At 42.0% G+C, this 14,745-nt stretch overlaps 1 long non-coding RNA gene across 2 annotated transcripts; it reads left to right on the top strand.

The window, feature by feature from the left end:
• The first annotated feature begins 829 nt into the window (after positions 1-829).
• On the top strand, positions 830-13,953 carry LOC147368717 (uncharacterized). Of its 2 annotated transcripts, none has more exons than XR_015166763.1 (2): positions 830-1,197; positions 13,726-13,953. It is a non-coding gene; the product is annotated as an uncharacterized LOC147368717 (long non-coding RNA). The 2 variants fall into 2 exon arrangements; XR_015166762.1 differs by having other exon boundaries at positions 970-1,197; positions 13,723-13,953.
• The last annotated feature ends 792 nt before the right edge of the window (positions 13,954-14,745 follow it).

Here is a 14,745-nt window from a genome sequence, read left to right as displayed (position 1 = left end):
TTGCCTGGTGGGCTGCAGTCCATGGAGTCACAAAGAGTTGGACAGGACTGAGCAACAAACACACACACACACACATCCTTAAATTATTAAACTAGCTCTATAGTGAAAGTGAAGCCTCTCAGTCGTGTCCGACTCTTCTCAACCCCATGGACTGTAGCCTACCAGGCTCCTCAGTCCATGGAATTTTCCAGGCAAGAGTACTGGAGTGGGTTGTCATTTCCTTCTCCAGGGGATCTTCCCAACCCAGGGATCGAACCCAGGTCTCCCGCACTGCAGGCAGACACTTTACTTTCTGAGCCACCAGGGAAGCCTAGCTTTCTGGAAACTAGCTCTATGCTAATTGGCAAATATCTATTGCTCCCCACCCCCTTTTGTTGGAAGCTTCCTCTGGACCCTAGGATGGCCCTGATAACCCAGGATCCAAAGTGTTAACACTGAGTTCGCCCCTGGGATTGGTGGGGGAAGGGTGTAGTCCAGGGGCCAACTTCAAATCTGATTGGTCAATCTCTGGCTACACTGAAGTGAGTGAGTGAAGTCTCTAGTCGCGTCTGACTCTTTGGGGCCCCTTGGACTGTAGCATATCAGGCTCCTCTGTCCATGGAATTTTCCAGGCAAGAGTACTGGAGTGGGTTGCCATTTCCTTCTCCTGGCTACACCCGCTGTTTCCAATTTTAGTGATCACCCCTGGTGCCATGTGGTGCCACTTCTCTGGCACAGTTGATTGGTCAGTGTGGATACATGACTCAAGGTGGGCCAATCAGATCTCCTTGGAAGGAATGCAGTGTGCCTGGCCCCTTGCTGATCTTATTAGTCATGAATTGGAAGCTGTATGGGAGAGAGAGGCATGGAAGGGCCCACGGGCAGAGCAAGATGGGTGGGGATGTGTGGATGAGAGCATAAAACCCTGGTGTCACAGAGGAGCCACCGAGGTTTCCAGTTTGTGTGTGCTCAGTCCGTCAGTCTTGTCCTACTCTTTTATGACCTCATGGACTATAGCCCACCAGGCTCCTCAGTCCTTGGAATCTTCTAGACAAGAATACTGGAGTGGGTAGCTATTCCCTTCTCCAGGGGATGTTCCCCATCCAGGGACTGAACCCATGTCTCCTGCATTGAAGGTGGATTTTTTACCAACTGAGCTTGATATCAGGGAAGGCATTGCGTCGGTGATGGCATCCAACAGAGAGAGTTAATTCTCAGGTAGGTTGATAAGAAGTCCGGGATCCCCGAGGAGGAGAAAGGGGTCTGGGGCTCTTGAGGAAGAGAAAAGGACAGATTTTTTTTTCCTACATTCCTTAGTCTGTCACATAAGATGTTATTTTCTTTAAGCCCAAAGCTGATGATTACACAAGAAACAACTCATCTTAAGCTCCATACTAAGGATTATATAACAACAATGTATCTTGCTCAAGGACATATTTCTCCTTTTTAACAAGAACCTTTTGGCTAATCTTGTTATTTTACATGGGAGTGGTTCTGGTAAGACCTTTCTATTGTTAATTCTAATCTTTTTAATTTAAGATGTATGTTGTGGGAGTTTGGTAAAAGTATATATTGATAAGACTAGCAAGGGGGCACTCTCCATCCCCCTTCTGATGTCAATGTCAGAAGCTTTCTCTGTCCTTTTTATACTTTAACAAAACTCTTCTACACAAAAGCTCTTGAGTGATCAAGCCTGGTCCCTGATCCCAAAGCTAAATCTTTTTCTTTGGAGATCACGAATCTAACATCGTTCACCATAAGCTATCACAGCCATCTCATCCTCTGTTGCCCTCTTCTCCTTTTGCCTTCTCCCAGCATCAGGGTCTTTTCCTTGCCTTTCAGCTTAGGCTGCTCACAGGAAGCACGTGAATTCTGGGGGGACACTATTCAATGTCTAGTGTGTTCTCTTGTGGGTGAGGCATGAGAAACTTGAGTGTGCTCCCAGGAATTTCCTTCTGGGGTGTGTTCTGTTCTGCCAAATGACCTTGAAGACAGCGTCTCCAAGGATGCAGTCCCCCAAGGCTCTATCCTTCCTAGTGGCTTTGGGATTCCAGTGTTATATTGTTATGTTGAGGATGAGTCTGAGATCCCTAAGTAGAGACCCATAACCCCTCCCACCAAAGCAGGAGGGAGGAGACATGTCCCACCAGGACATGTCTCCAGTGATGGAGAAGGCAGAGTGGAGAAGCCCAATGCCTTGCATCAGCTTTGCGTGTTGAGTGTATGTGTTTTGGGAGAAGTACAGTGAGGCAGGAGCAGGGATGGGTCTGCAAAGCATGTTTTATTTTTATTATTTAAAAAATTTTTTGGCTGTGCCACTCAGCCTGTGGGATCTTATTTCCCCAACCAGGGGTTGAACTCATGGCTCCTGCAGTAGAAGGAGGATTCTTAACCACTGGAACTACCAGGGAAGCTCCGAGCATTCTTTCTTAAAAAAAAAAAGAAAGAAATTGTGTTAAGATTACAGCATAAGATCTACCCTCAACAAAAGTTTAAGTGCACAACAGAGTATTATTAACTATAGGTGTAATATTGTACAGCAGATCTCCAAAACAAATTCAATTTGAGTAACTGAAACTTAATACCCATTGAACAACAACACCCCATTTCCCCCTCTTGCTAGTCTCTGGCAAACATCATTCTACTTTCTGTTTCTATAAATTGACTGTTAGGTTTCTCATAGAAGTGGAATCATGCAGCACGTGTCCCCTCTTGGTCTGGCTTATTTCACTGAGCATAAGGTCCTTTGGGTTCAAACATGTTGTGACATACAGCGGAATTTCCTTTCTTTTTAAGGCTGAATTATCTGCCATTGTATGAATGGGCCTCATTTTCTTTATCTGGCTGACCATGAACACTTAGGTTGCTTCCTTTTTTTGGCTATTGTGAATAATGCTACAGTGAGACTGAAAGTACAAATTATTTCTTTGGGATTCTGATTTTAATCTTTTTGGATCTGTAGCCAGAAGTGGGATTGCTGGGTTCACACAGAACATGCATTTTAGTGTCACACAGAGCTGAGTTCAAGCAGTGCTAGCTAAGCTGTGCATCCTTGGGCAAGTTCCTTCACCTCTCTGGGCTCAGTGTCTTCATGGAAAAAGTTTTGTATCTCATGGGCTCCTAGGAGTATTAAGTCAGTTAATGGGTTTAATGGCATGGTGCCTGGTATTTGACTCAATATGTAGAAGCTGTTGTGATTATCACATCAGTTGGGTCATGGAGAGATAAAGTGTCTCAGGTGAAGTGAATTCCTGGTAGGAAGAACAGCACGTATAAAAGGTCAAAAGTAGGAGATCGGCTAGAATGGTGTGAGATGGGGTTGAGGGGGTCAGATCATCCAAGCTTGTGGATGACAACAGCCCAAAGCTTTATCCTGTGGGCAAAGGATTATGAAGACAGAGGTCAGATCCTGGAAAAGACCCTGATACTGGATAAGATTGAGGGCAGGAGGAGGAGGAGGAAAGAGAGCACGAAACGGTTGAATGGCCTCACCGACTCAGTGGCCATGAATTTGAGCAAACTCCAGGAGACAGTGAAGGAAAGGGTAGCCTGTTGTGCTGCAGTCCACGGGATGGCAAAGAGTTGGACATGACTTAGCAACTGAACAACAGCAGCAATAGCTCGGATTAGCTGGTTAGATTCTGCAACCAAGCAGGACTCTGTGGGGCTCCTGGGCACAGAAGCCCTTCTGTGTCCCCCATTTCTTTCTTTTTTAATTAAAAATTTTTATTGATTTTTGACTGCACGGGACCTTTGTTGCTACGCACGGGCTTTCTCTAGTTGTGAGGAGTGAAGGCTATGCTTTGTTGTGGTGCACGGGCTTCTCATTGCAGTGGCTTCTCTTGTGGAAGAGCACGGGCTCTTTCAGAAAGAAAAGTAAAGACGTGGCAGGGAAGAAGGTCTAAGATTGAAGGCTGAGACTTCCCTGGTGGTCCAGTAGTTAAGAATCTACCTTGCAATGCTGGAGATGTGGGTTTGATCCCCGGTTGGACTGCAAGGAGATCCAACCAGTCAATCCTAAAGGAAATCAGTCCTGAATATTCATTGGAAGGACTGATGCTGAAGCTGAAACTCCAATACTTTGGCCACCTGATGCGAGGAACTGACTCATTGGAAAAGACCTGATGCTGGGAAAGATTGAAGACAGGAGGAGAAGGGGACAACAGAGGATGAGATGGTTGGATGGCATCACCTACTTGATGGACATGAGTTTGAATAAGCTTCGGGAGTTGGTGACAGACAGGGAAGCCTGGTTTGCTGCAGTCCATGGGGTCGCAAAGAGTCGGCAAGACTGAGTGACTAAACTGAACTGAGCTCAACTGGGGAACTAAGATCCCACATGGCCGCAAGACAACCGAGTCCACGTACCACAACTACTGAGCCCGCTCGTCGCAAGAAAAGATCCCTTATGACATAACTAAGGCACAGTGCAGCCAAATAAATAAGTAAACAAACAAATATTTACAGTCAAGGGCTGAGGAACCCTATTATCCAATAGATAATCTGGTTCAGTTGGAAGCCAGGTTGCACAGAAACCTGAAAAGGAGCAGCCAAAGAGGAGAGAGGAAAGTGAGGATTCCAAGGAATCTCTTTCTAGAAGGAAGTAGTGGTCAGTGGTGTTTGATACTGCTGACTGAGAACTGAAAATGTTTACCAGCTTTTGAATCATCAGATTCACGGGTGGCTATATTTAGGGGTGTGATCGAATCAAGTTTCATCAGAGTGGCTTGAAATTAGTTAACAAGTGAAGAATTTGAGATTGTCTCGAGAGATGCTGTCTTGAAAAAATTTAGTATTTGGAAATAATTTCAGATTTAAAGAAAATAACGAAAGGACCAAGATTACCTTTACCCAGATTCACTCACTGTTCACATTTGGCCCCTTTTGCTTTGTCGTTTGCTTTCTCTCCTCGCTTCCCCCTGCCATGTTGTGAATGTAAGTTGGATGTATTCATTTAAGATGAGTCAGACAAGATCAGGATTATTAAGAAACAGAACTGGTGGAAACCACATCCTCAGAGGTTGGGGCAGTTCTAGGAATTTCCCAAAGGTAGTGTGTGGACTTAAGAAATGGGAGGAAGTTTGGGGGCATTTATCAAGGTGATCACACAGAAAGAAACATGGGTAAAGCTACATTAGCTGTACTCATTCTTTGGCCCATGTTCTAAGTGTGCTTCCCAGGTGGTTCAGTGGTAGAGAATCCGCCAGCCAATGCAGGAGATGTGTGTTTAATCCCTGGATTGGGAAGATACCCTAGAGAAGGAAATGACAACCCACTCCAATATTCTTACCTGTAGAACCCCATAGACAGAGGACCCAGGAGGGCTATAGTCCATAGGGTTGCAAAGAGTTGAACTAAACAACAGTAACAACATGTTCTAAACAGATCCAACTGATATAATTTATCCCTTGGCTAAATCAGTGAATAAAATATATCCAATATGTTACAACTTGACTCCTTTTCTAAGTCAAGTTATAACAAATAGAACAGGCAGTGGAAAAAAATTACTTAATTAAAAAAAACATTTTGTTGTTGTTGAGTCCATAAGTCATGTCTGGCTTTTTGCGACCCCATGGACTGCAGCATGCCAGGCTCCTCTTTCTTCCACTGTCTCCCAGAGTTTGCTCAAATTTATGGCCGTTGAGTTGGTGGTGCTATCTCATCCTCTGCCATTCCCTTCTCCTTTTGCCTTCAGTCTTTCCCAGAATTTTATTCATTTCTTTATTTTACTTTTGGCTGTGCTTGGTCTTTGTTGCTGCACTCGGGCTTTGTCTAGTGGTCGTGCTAGGGGCTATTCTGTTGTGGAGTACTGGCTTCTCATTGTGGTGTCTTTTCCTGTTGTGGAGCATGGGCTCTAGATGCATTGAGATTCAGTGGTTGCAGCACGTGGAATCTTCCCAGACCAGGGATCAAACCCATGTTCCCTGTATTGGCAGTTGGATTCTTTACTACTGGACTGCCAGGGAAGTCCCTGAAATTGTCAAACAAAAGATGAGCAGACAACTAAGAATCACCAGGCATATGACCAAGATCAACATTGTGAAAGAAACATTTTAAACTCTGCAAATCAGAAAAGAATCGACACCTGAAGAAATAGAGCTAATAGAACAAGTAAGACTCCAGACAAGCTAAAGTCATTTCCCTAGAAATATTTTTTCAGATTAAATGACATTTAAATACTCCAATATTAAAATCTATAAGGATATGCCCTCAAATTTGAGTCAAGCTTCCAGAGAGATGAAAGTTTAAAGATTAAATGCCGTTGTCTTTGAAGTTCAAAGATACTAAAGTGCAAAGGGATTGACCTACCAAAGTGAAATTAAAGAATACTTTTTCATTCTCTCATTTGTTTGTTCAACAAATATTTACTGAAAGTTTTTAATGTACTAGCAATTTTTCTAGGTGCTAAGGATTCCTGGGGAAAGAAAACAGACATGGGTTCTCTCTCAGGTAGCTTATGTTCTAGGTCAATCATTAACTATTTTTGTAAGTGAAGTTTCCTTTTTTGCAATATATATGTATATAAATTCAAAGTGAATCGACAGGAATCCACCATAAATTATTATTTTGACACTCACCAAAATAGTCACCTGGAAAACCTGCTTTTTGTTGCAAAATGCAGAAGGTCTGATTACATTTAAATCACTGAGAACTTGAGAGAAGTATATCACAAACCATATTGCATCCATAAAGATTTTCTCGGTCCTTACTGTAACACTGCACAGTGCAGTTGTGACATGGCAAACTAGTACAGCACAGAAGCAAAAGCAAAACCCAACAAACCAAAGAAAGAAAGCCACGAGTCTAAAATTGCTGAACAGTGAACAGATCAAACTTAGTAGTCAAATCTATATCATTGGATGCTTTAAAACAAGTCTTCCTACACCTTGCAGTGTATGATTTAATTTTTACTTAACACAAATCAACTTTAAAATTAGTAGTAGAGATTTTTTAAATGAAGAAGTTTTGCTACTGCAGTAATATAGTTAGACACCCTGAAGGAAAAGAAACAAAATGTCAGGATATTTGATTGAAAAACAATTTGTAAATTAAAGTAGTATGCAATTTTTCTTTCGTTAAAAAATTTTTTTTTAATGAAAAAAAAAGAAACATGAATATTTTTAGTGATAAAAGATATAATTCACAAAGAAGATAGACACCATAAATGATTAGATGCCTAACAACAAAGAAACGAAGATACATAAAGCAAAAATCAGAATAAATATAAAGGAAAAGAAAAAAGTGTATAGTCATAGTGAGACATATTAACATTTCTCAGAATATTTTATCAAGTACAGAAAAAAAAAGAATAGGAGCATCTTGAATGGTGTCATTAATAATTTAAATATAATAGATTTCTATTTATATTAATTTATATTAATCTTATATCCTACACAAATATATTTAAAATTTTGTATCTCATACATGCAAATTTTCAGCTAGGAATTCATGCAGTGGTTTATTTTCAAAAAAATTAAAATGAAGGGAAACTGGTGAAAATGGTTATAAAGAGGGTATAAATCCAGATTCTTTTGACAATAGGCTAAATTTAGACTTCTGCAGATTCTTGGATTTTTTTTTTCCTCTTTAAAAAGCCCACAATTAGAATCAGTTAAGAGCAGTGTACTTAACTCAGGTACGCCTTTATAAAAAAGGACTGTTATATTATGAAAACAGTGAATTCTATCATTCACTGTCAATTTAACCAGACATCTCAGTCTTGGAACTGAAATACAGAAAATATGATGTTCCAGGGTAGTAGACACAGCCCTGAACAAAAAGAAAACTGTGCCAGTTTTGTACCTGGTACAAACATCAGTCAATCTTTTGCACTTGGGATTTCTGAAACATCCACTGCCAGCCCTGATTCTTCTGCAACAAGTGAACAGATTCCAGTAAACTGCTGGACCAGATAAATAAAATTAGAAAGCTGTGTACGGCAGTTTAGTTCAGTTCAGTTCAGTCGCTCAGTCATGTCCGACTCTTTGCGACCTCATGAATCGCAGCACGCCAGGCCTCCCTGTCCATCACCAACTCCCGGAGTTCACTCAGACTCACGTCCATCGAGTCAGTGATGCCATCCAGCCATCTCATCCTTTGTTGTCCCCTTCTCCTCCTGCCCCCAATCCCTCCCAACATCAGAGTCTTTTCCAATGAGTCAACTCTTCGCATGAGGTGGCCAAAGTACTGGAGTTTCAGCTTTTGCATCATTCCTTCCAAAGAAATCCCAGAGCTGATCTCCTTCAGAATGGACTGGTTGGATCTCCTTGCAGTCCAAGGGACTCTCAAGAGTCTTCTCCAACACCACAGTTCAAAAGCATCAATTCTTCAGCACTCAGCCTTCTTCACAGTCCAACTCTCACATCCATACATGACCACAAGAAAAACCATAGCCTTGACTAGACGGACCTTTGTTGGCAAAGTAATATCTCTGCTTTTGAATATGCTATCTAGGTTGGTCATAACTTTCCTTCAAATAAAGGAAGGGCAGTAAGTGTAGGGCAGTAAGTTTATTTAAATAGTGACTCAATCACTTTTCCATCTGTAAATAATCTTTTAAGTTAATCTTAGGCAACTCTTTTTATGTGTGAAAGTGAAAGTGTTAGTCACTCAGTCATACTTTTTGCAGCCTCCTCTGTCCATGAGGATTCTCCAGGTGAGAATACTGGAATGGGTTGCCATGACCTCCTCCAGAGGATCTACCCGACCCAGAGACAAAACTCATATCTCCTGCGTCTCCTGCATTGCAGGCAGATTCTTTACCCACTGAACCACCTGAGAAGCTGTTTTTATGTGTAATATATATATATATATATATATATATATGTTTCTATTTATATAAAATGCATAGAATTGACTACTAAAAACACTGAAACTTGTGTGGAAAATTAAGTCCTTCATGTTCAGCATAACTAAAAATTGTGTTGCTGGTTTTTATTTTATAATTTATCACTGTAATTATTAAAATGAATATCAGGTACATTTATTTCATTGATGATTATTAAATAAACCACTCTTATATTAATGGAATAAAGAAAAGTTTATCCACGATTAACTTACCGTTAGAGCTATACTAGATCAAATTGCCAACATCCGCTGGATCATGGAAAAAGCAAGAGAGTTCCAGAAAAACATCTATTTCTGCTTTATTGACTATGCCAAAGCCTTTGACTGTGTGGATCACAATAAACTGTGGAAAATTCTGAAAGAGAGGGGAATACCAGATCACCTGACCTGCCTCTTGAGAAACCTCTATGCAGGTCAGGAAGCAACAGTTAGAACTGGACATGGAACAACAGACTGGTTCCAAAGAGGAAAGGAGTACGTCAAGACTGTATTGTTGCGGAGAAGGCAATGGCACCCCACTCCAGTACTCTTGCCTGGAAAATCCCATGGACAGAGGGGCCTGGTGGGCTGCAGTCCATGGGGTCGCTAGGAGTCGGACACAACTGAGCAACTTCACTTTCACTTTTCACTTTCATTCCTTGGAGAAGGAAATGGCAACCCACTCCAGTTTCTTGCCTGGAGAATCCCAGGGACGGGGGAGCCTGGTAGGCTGGGGTCTTACAGAGTCGGACACGACTGAAGCGACTTAGCAGCAGCAGCAGCAGCAGCGGACGTTGGCAGTTTGATCTCTGGTTCCTCTGCCTTTTCTAAAACCAGCTTGAACATCAGGCACTTCATGGTTCACGTATTGCTGAAGCCTGGCTTGGAGAATTTTGACCATTACTTTACTAGCATGTGAGATGAGTGCAATTGTGAGGTAGTTTGAGCATTCTTTGGCATTGCCTTTCTTTGGGATTGGAATGAAAACTAAGATTAATAGAGATAAAACACTGATGCAAAAACACACCCCAAAATAACATATGCTACTATTTTCCATCACTTACAATACAGTAGTTACAGTGACACTCCAAACAGAAAAGCAAAGTAAAAAAATCAGAACCCCAGTGAAGTTTTTTTTTAATTAATTAATTTATTTGGCTGCACCAGGTCTTAGTTGGGACATGTGGGATCTAGTTACCTGACCAGAAATCGAACCTGGGACCCCTGCATTCAGAGCCTGGGGTCTTAGCCACTGGACCACCAGGAAAGTGAAATTTTTATTGGAACGTGGCCACGATCATTTTTTATGTATTGTTTTTAGTTGATTTCATGCTTCAAAGTAGGGTTGAGTAGCTGTGACAGAAATTGTGTGGCCTGTGAAGCCTAAAATACTTAGTAAGGAAGTGTTAGTCAATCGTGTCTGATTCTTTGTGACCCCATGGACTGTAAACCTCCAGGCTCTCTGTTCACGCAATTCTTTAGGCAAGAGTACTGGAGTGAATTGCCATTCCCTTCTCCTGGGGATCTTCCTGACCCAGGGATTGAATCCAGGTCTCTTGCGTCGCAGGCAGATTTTTTACCATCTGAACTACCAGGGAGCTGGACCTTTACAGAAAAGGTTGCTGATCTGTGTTCTAGATAACCCCCAATACAATAATTTTATATTGTATGAATGCATATTAATGAGTTCTCCAGAGAACCAGCAAGATATGTATGAGTATAGAGATTTATTTTAAGGAAATGACTTATACTACTACGGAATTTTGCAAGTCTGAAATTTACAGGGCAAGCCAGCAGGGTGGAGAGCCAGGGAAGAACTGAGGTAGTCTCAAATCCAAGGGAAGTCTGGAGGCAGAATTACTTCTTCCTTTGGGGGACCTCAGTCTGGTTCTCTTAAGGCTTTCAACTGATTGAACAAGGCCCACCTACATTATGGAGAGTAATCTGCTTTATTCAAAGTCTAATTATTTAAATATTAATTGCATATAAAAAACACCTTCCCAGAAACATTTAGATTGATATTTGACCAAGTATCTTCATACTGTGGCCTAGCCAAGTTGACATAAAATTAGCTATCACAAATGTTATGAAAAAAACATATAGGGGATGTTTCAGAGAATGAAGGAGGTTTACTTTCAAATGATGGCCAGGGCTATTTTTAAAAAATATTATTTATTTAATTGGCTGCACGGGGTCTCAGTTGCAGCAAGTGGGATCTTCGATCTTCATTGCAGGCATTAGTTAGTTTAGCGCTCAGTCGCTCAGTCATGTCCAACTCTTTGCAGCTCCATGGACTGTAGCCCCCCAGGCCCTTCTGCCCATGGAATTTTCCAGAAAGAATACTGCAGTGGGGTGCCACGTCCTACTCTAGGGGATCTTTCCTACCCAAGGATTGAATCCACATCTCTTGCATCTCTGCATTGGCAGGCAATTCTTTACCACTAGCGCCACCTGGGCAGCCCTCATTGTGGCATACAGTTTCTTTAACTGTGGGATGTGTGATCTTCAGTTGCAGCATGCAGGATTAGTTGCAGCCTGTCAGATCTTTTAGGGGCAACATATGAATTTTTAGTTTCAGCATGTGGGATCTAGTTCCCTGACTAGGGATCAATCCCAGGCCCCCTCCATCCAGAGCACAGAGTCAGCCACTGGATCACCAGGGCCTCTAGAAGGTAACAGATGAGCTGGGGTTCAAGTGGTGGGAATTCAAGACATGGGAATATCTGAGGAAAAACATTCCAGGTAGAGGGGACAGCAAGTGCATGCATCCTAGAAACAAGTCAGGTATATTTGAGGTCCAGAAAGACCAGTGTGGTGAACAGTAGTGGGGAAAGAGGATGCTGGTGATATTATGAGGGCCTCATGTGTAGCTTTAAGGGTTTGGCACAAAACAGCAACCATTTTCTTATGCTCATGAATTCAGTGGGTCAGGAATCAGGGCAGGGTACACTGGGAACAACTTATTTTCTTCTCTACAATGCCTAGTGTCCAGCTGGGAAAACTCAAAGGGTTGGAGGTGGAGGTAACTTGAATGACTAGAAGTTGGAACCATCTGGAAGCTTGTTCACTCATAGGTGCTTCACCTGAGATGGATGGTGGGAAAGCTCAGCTCAGTCAGCACTATCAAATGACGTACCTGCCCTTGTCTTCTCTGTGTTGCTGGGCTTCTCATGGCATGGCAAGCTCACAGATGGATGCCAAAAGGCAGGAAGCAGAGGCTTCCAGGATGGTTCAACACTATACCTGAGAGTCACTTTGTCACCTACCATTCAGCTAATCTTCCTGAGGGTCCACCCAGGTCCAAAGAGGTAGAAAAATTGACTTTGGAGGGGCAAGTCCCACTTGCAGAAAGGCCCACTGGTATGGGAGTTGCTATGGCAGTCATCTTTGAAACATACCATCTGCCATTACCTTGAGGGTTTGTGGGGAGGCTTTAATAATATGAAGCATCTTAAGTACCTAGGAAGACTTGTAGTTCCAGGGAAGGGGGAGAATGAAGTATGTAGGATGAAGTACAGACCAGAAGGACCCACTTTTTAAAAAAGTACATTTTATTATTATGTTTTAAAATTTATTTGGCTGCCCTAGGTCTTATTTGTGGTACTTGGGGTCTTAGCTGTAGCAGGCAGGATCTAGTTCCCTAACCAGGGGTTGAACCAGGTCCCCTGTATTGGGAGTGTGGAGTTTTAACTGATGGATCACCAGGAAAGTCCCAAGACCAACTCTTATTAAATTTACTTATTTATTTAATTTTAAATGAAACAAAGATGAATGTTTTTCAGATAAAAGGTACTATTCACACAGAAGACAGACATCATAAGCCATGAGGTGACTAACAACAAAGGAACAAGGATACATAAAGCAAAAATCAAAAGAAATATAAGGGAAAAGAAGAAATATATAATCATAGTAAGACATATTAACATTTTTCTGAGAATATTTTATCAAGGGCATAAAAAGTAAGAATAGGAGCATCTTGAATGATGTCATTAATAATTTAAATATAATAAATTTCTATTAATCTTTATACCCTACACAAATATATTTAAAATTTTGTATCTCATACATTCTTATTAGATGTCCATAGGGCATTTAGAAAAACTGGCAAAAAAATAAACATTACTAAATTTCAAAAAGTGGAATTCTTTTTTTGTAATTCATTTATACATACACACATACATTACTTTTGAAATTATTTTCCATTATAGAAAATTACAAGATATTGACTATAGCTCCCTGGGCTATACAATAACCTTTGTTGAATATCAGTTTCTTTTAAATTAGAAATATAGCATTCTGTTTATTCTAAGCCAAACAAGTGGAATCAAAATGCCAAGACTGACTCTTGACCTGCTAGATGCTAAGCTCCACGAAGGCAAGAGTTTCTGTTCATTGAAGTTCACTGATGAACCCCGGGCCTCAACGACAGGGCTCAATATTGAGTAGGTTTTCAATAAATATGGGGAATAAGGAGAAAGCACACAAACTCGGGCATTTCAGGGAACCACTCTAGGGCTTCCCAGGGGGAGCTAGTGGTAAAGAACTTGCCTGCCAATGTAGGAGATGTAAGAGATGCGGGTTCAGTCTCTGGGTTAGAAAGATCCCCTGGAGGAGGGCATGGCAACTCACTCCAGTATTCTTACCTGGGGATCCTATGGACAGAGAAACCTGGTGGACCACAGTCCATGGGGTCGCAAACAGTTGGACACCTCTTAGCCTCTTAGTACACATACACCCGAGGGAAAGCAAATGAGAGGATTTCAGTTCTTAGCCTAGCTTTGCAGGATTAAGAGAAGTTATCCAGTCCTTGGAAGGAAAGCTACGACCAACCTATGGGTCATATTACAAAGCATATTAAAAATAGAGACATCACTTTGCCAATAAAGGTCCATCTATTCAAAACTATGGTTTTTCCAGTAGGCATGTACGGATGTGAGAGTTGGACCATAAAGAAGGCTTAACAGCGAAGAACTGATGCTTTTGAACTGTGCTGGAGAGGACACTTGAGAGTCCCTTGGACTGCAAGGAGATCAAACCTGTCAATCCTAAAGGAAACCAACCCTGAATATTCATTGGAAGGACTGACCCTGAAGGTGAAAAACTCCAATACTTTGGCCACCTAATGTCAAGAGCTGACTTGTTGGAAAAGACCTTGATACTGAGAAAGATTGAGGGCAGGAGGAGCAGGGGACAACAGAAGACTAGATGATTAAATAGCATCACCGACTCAATGGACATGAGCAAACTCTGGAAAATAGTGGTGGACAGAGGAGCCTGCAGTGCTGCAGTTCATGGGGTGGCAAAGAATCAGACTTAGCGATTGAACAACAAACAATCCAATCTTAAGAATCCCCCACAAGAGGGAACAATGAGTGTGAAGTGAGTGCATTCATGGAAAAGGTCTGAGACAGCTCCAGAACCCTGACTGGGCTGGCTGGTGAAGGTTTTTCTCTCTCAATAGTGTGTGTTAAGGTGCTTCAGTCATGTCCGATTCTTTTGGACCCAGTGGATTGTATCCTGCCAGGCTCCTCCATCCATGGGATTCTCAGGCAAGAATACTGGAGTGGGTTGCCATTTCCTTCTCCAGGGGATCTTCCCGACCCACGGATCGAACCTGCATCTTTACATCTCCTGCATTGGCAGGCGGGTTCTTTACCACTAGCACCACCTAGGAAGCCCTTTCCCTCCCAAAGCCAGGAAGTAAAGACTGGAGGAAGTGACTTCTTCAAATGTGAAGACAGCAATGCAAGATTTCAAGGAACATGAACATTGAAGACAACTAAGCACCACTAACCTGGAGAAGGGCATGGCAGCCCACTCCAGTATTCATGCCTGGGAAATCCCATGGACAGAGGAGCCTGGCGGGCTACAGTCCATGGGGTCGCATAGAGACGGACACAACTGAGACTAACACACAGACACCACTAAAGGGATACAATA

The sequence above is a fragment of the Bos grunniens genome, chromosome 7, assembly GCF_055505025.1.
Source record: "Bos grunniens cultivar Pamir isolate PY7600 chromosome 7, Bosgru_T2T1.0, whole genome shotgun sequence".
NCBI lineage: Eukaryota > Metazoa > Chordata > Mammalia > Artiodactyla > Bovidae > Bos > Bos grunniens.
The sequence above is the reverse complement of the archived record's forward strand: the minus strand, read 5'-3'. Positions and strand labels throughout refer to the sequence as shown.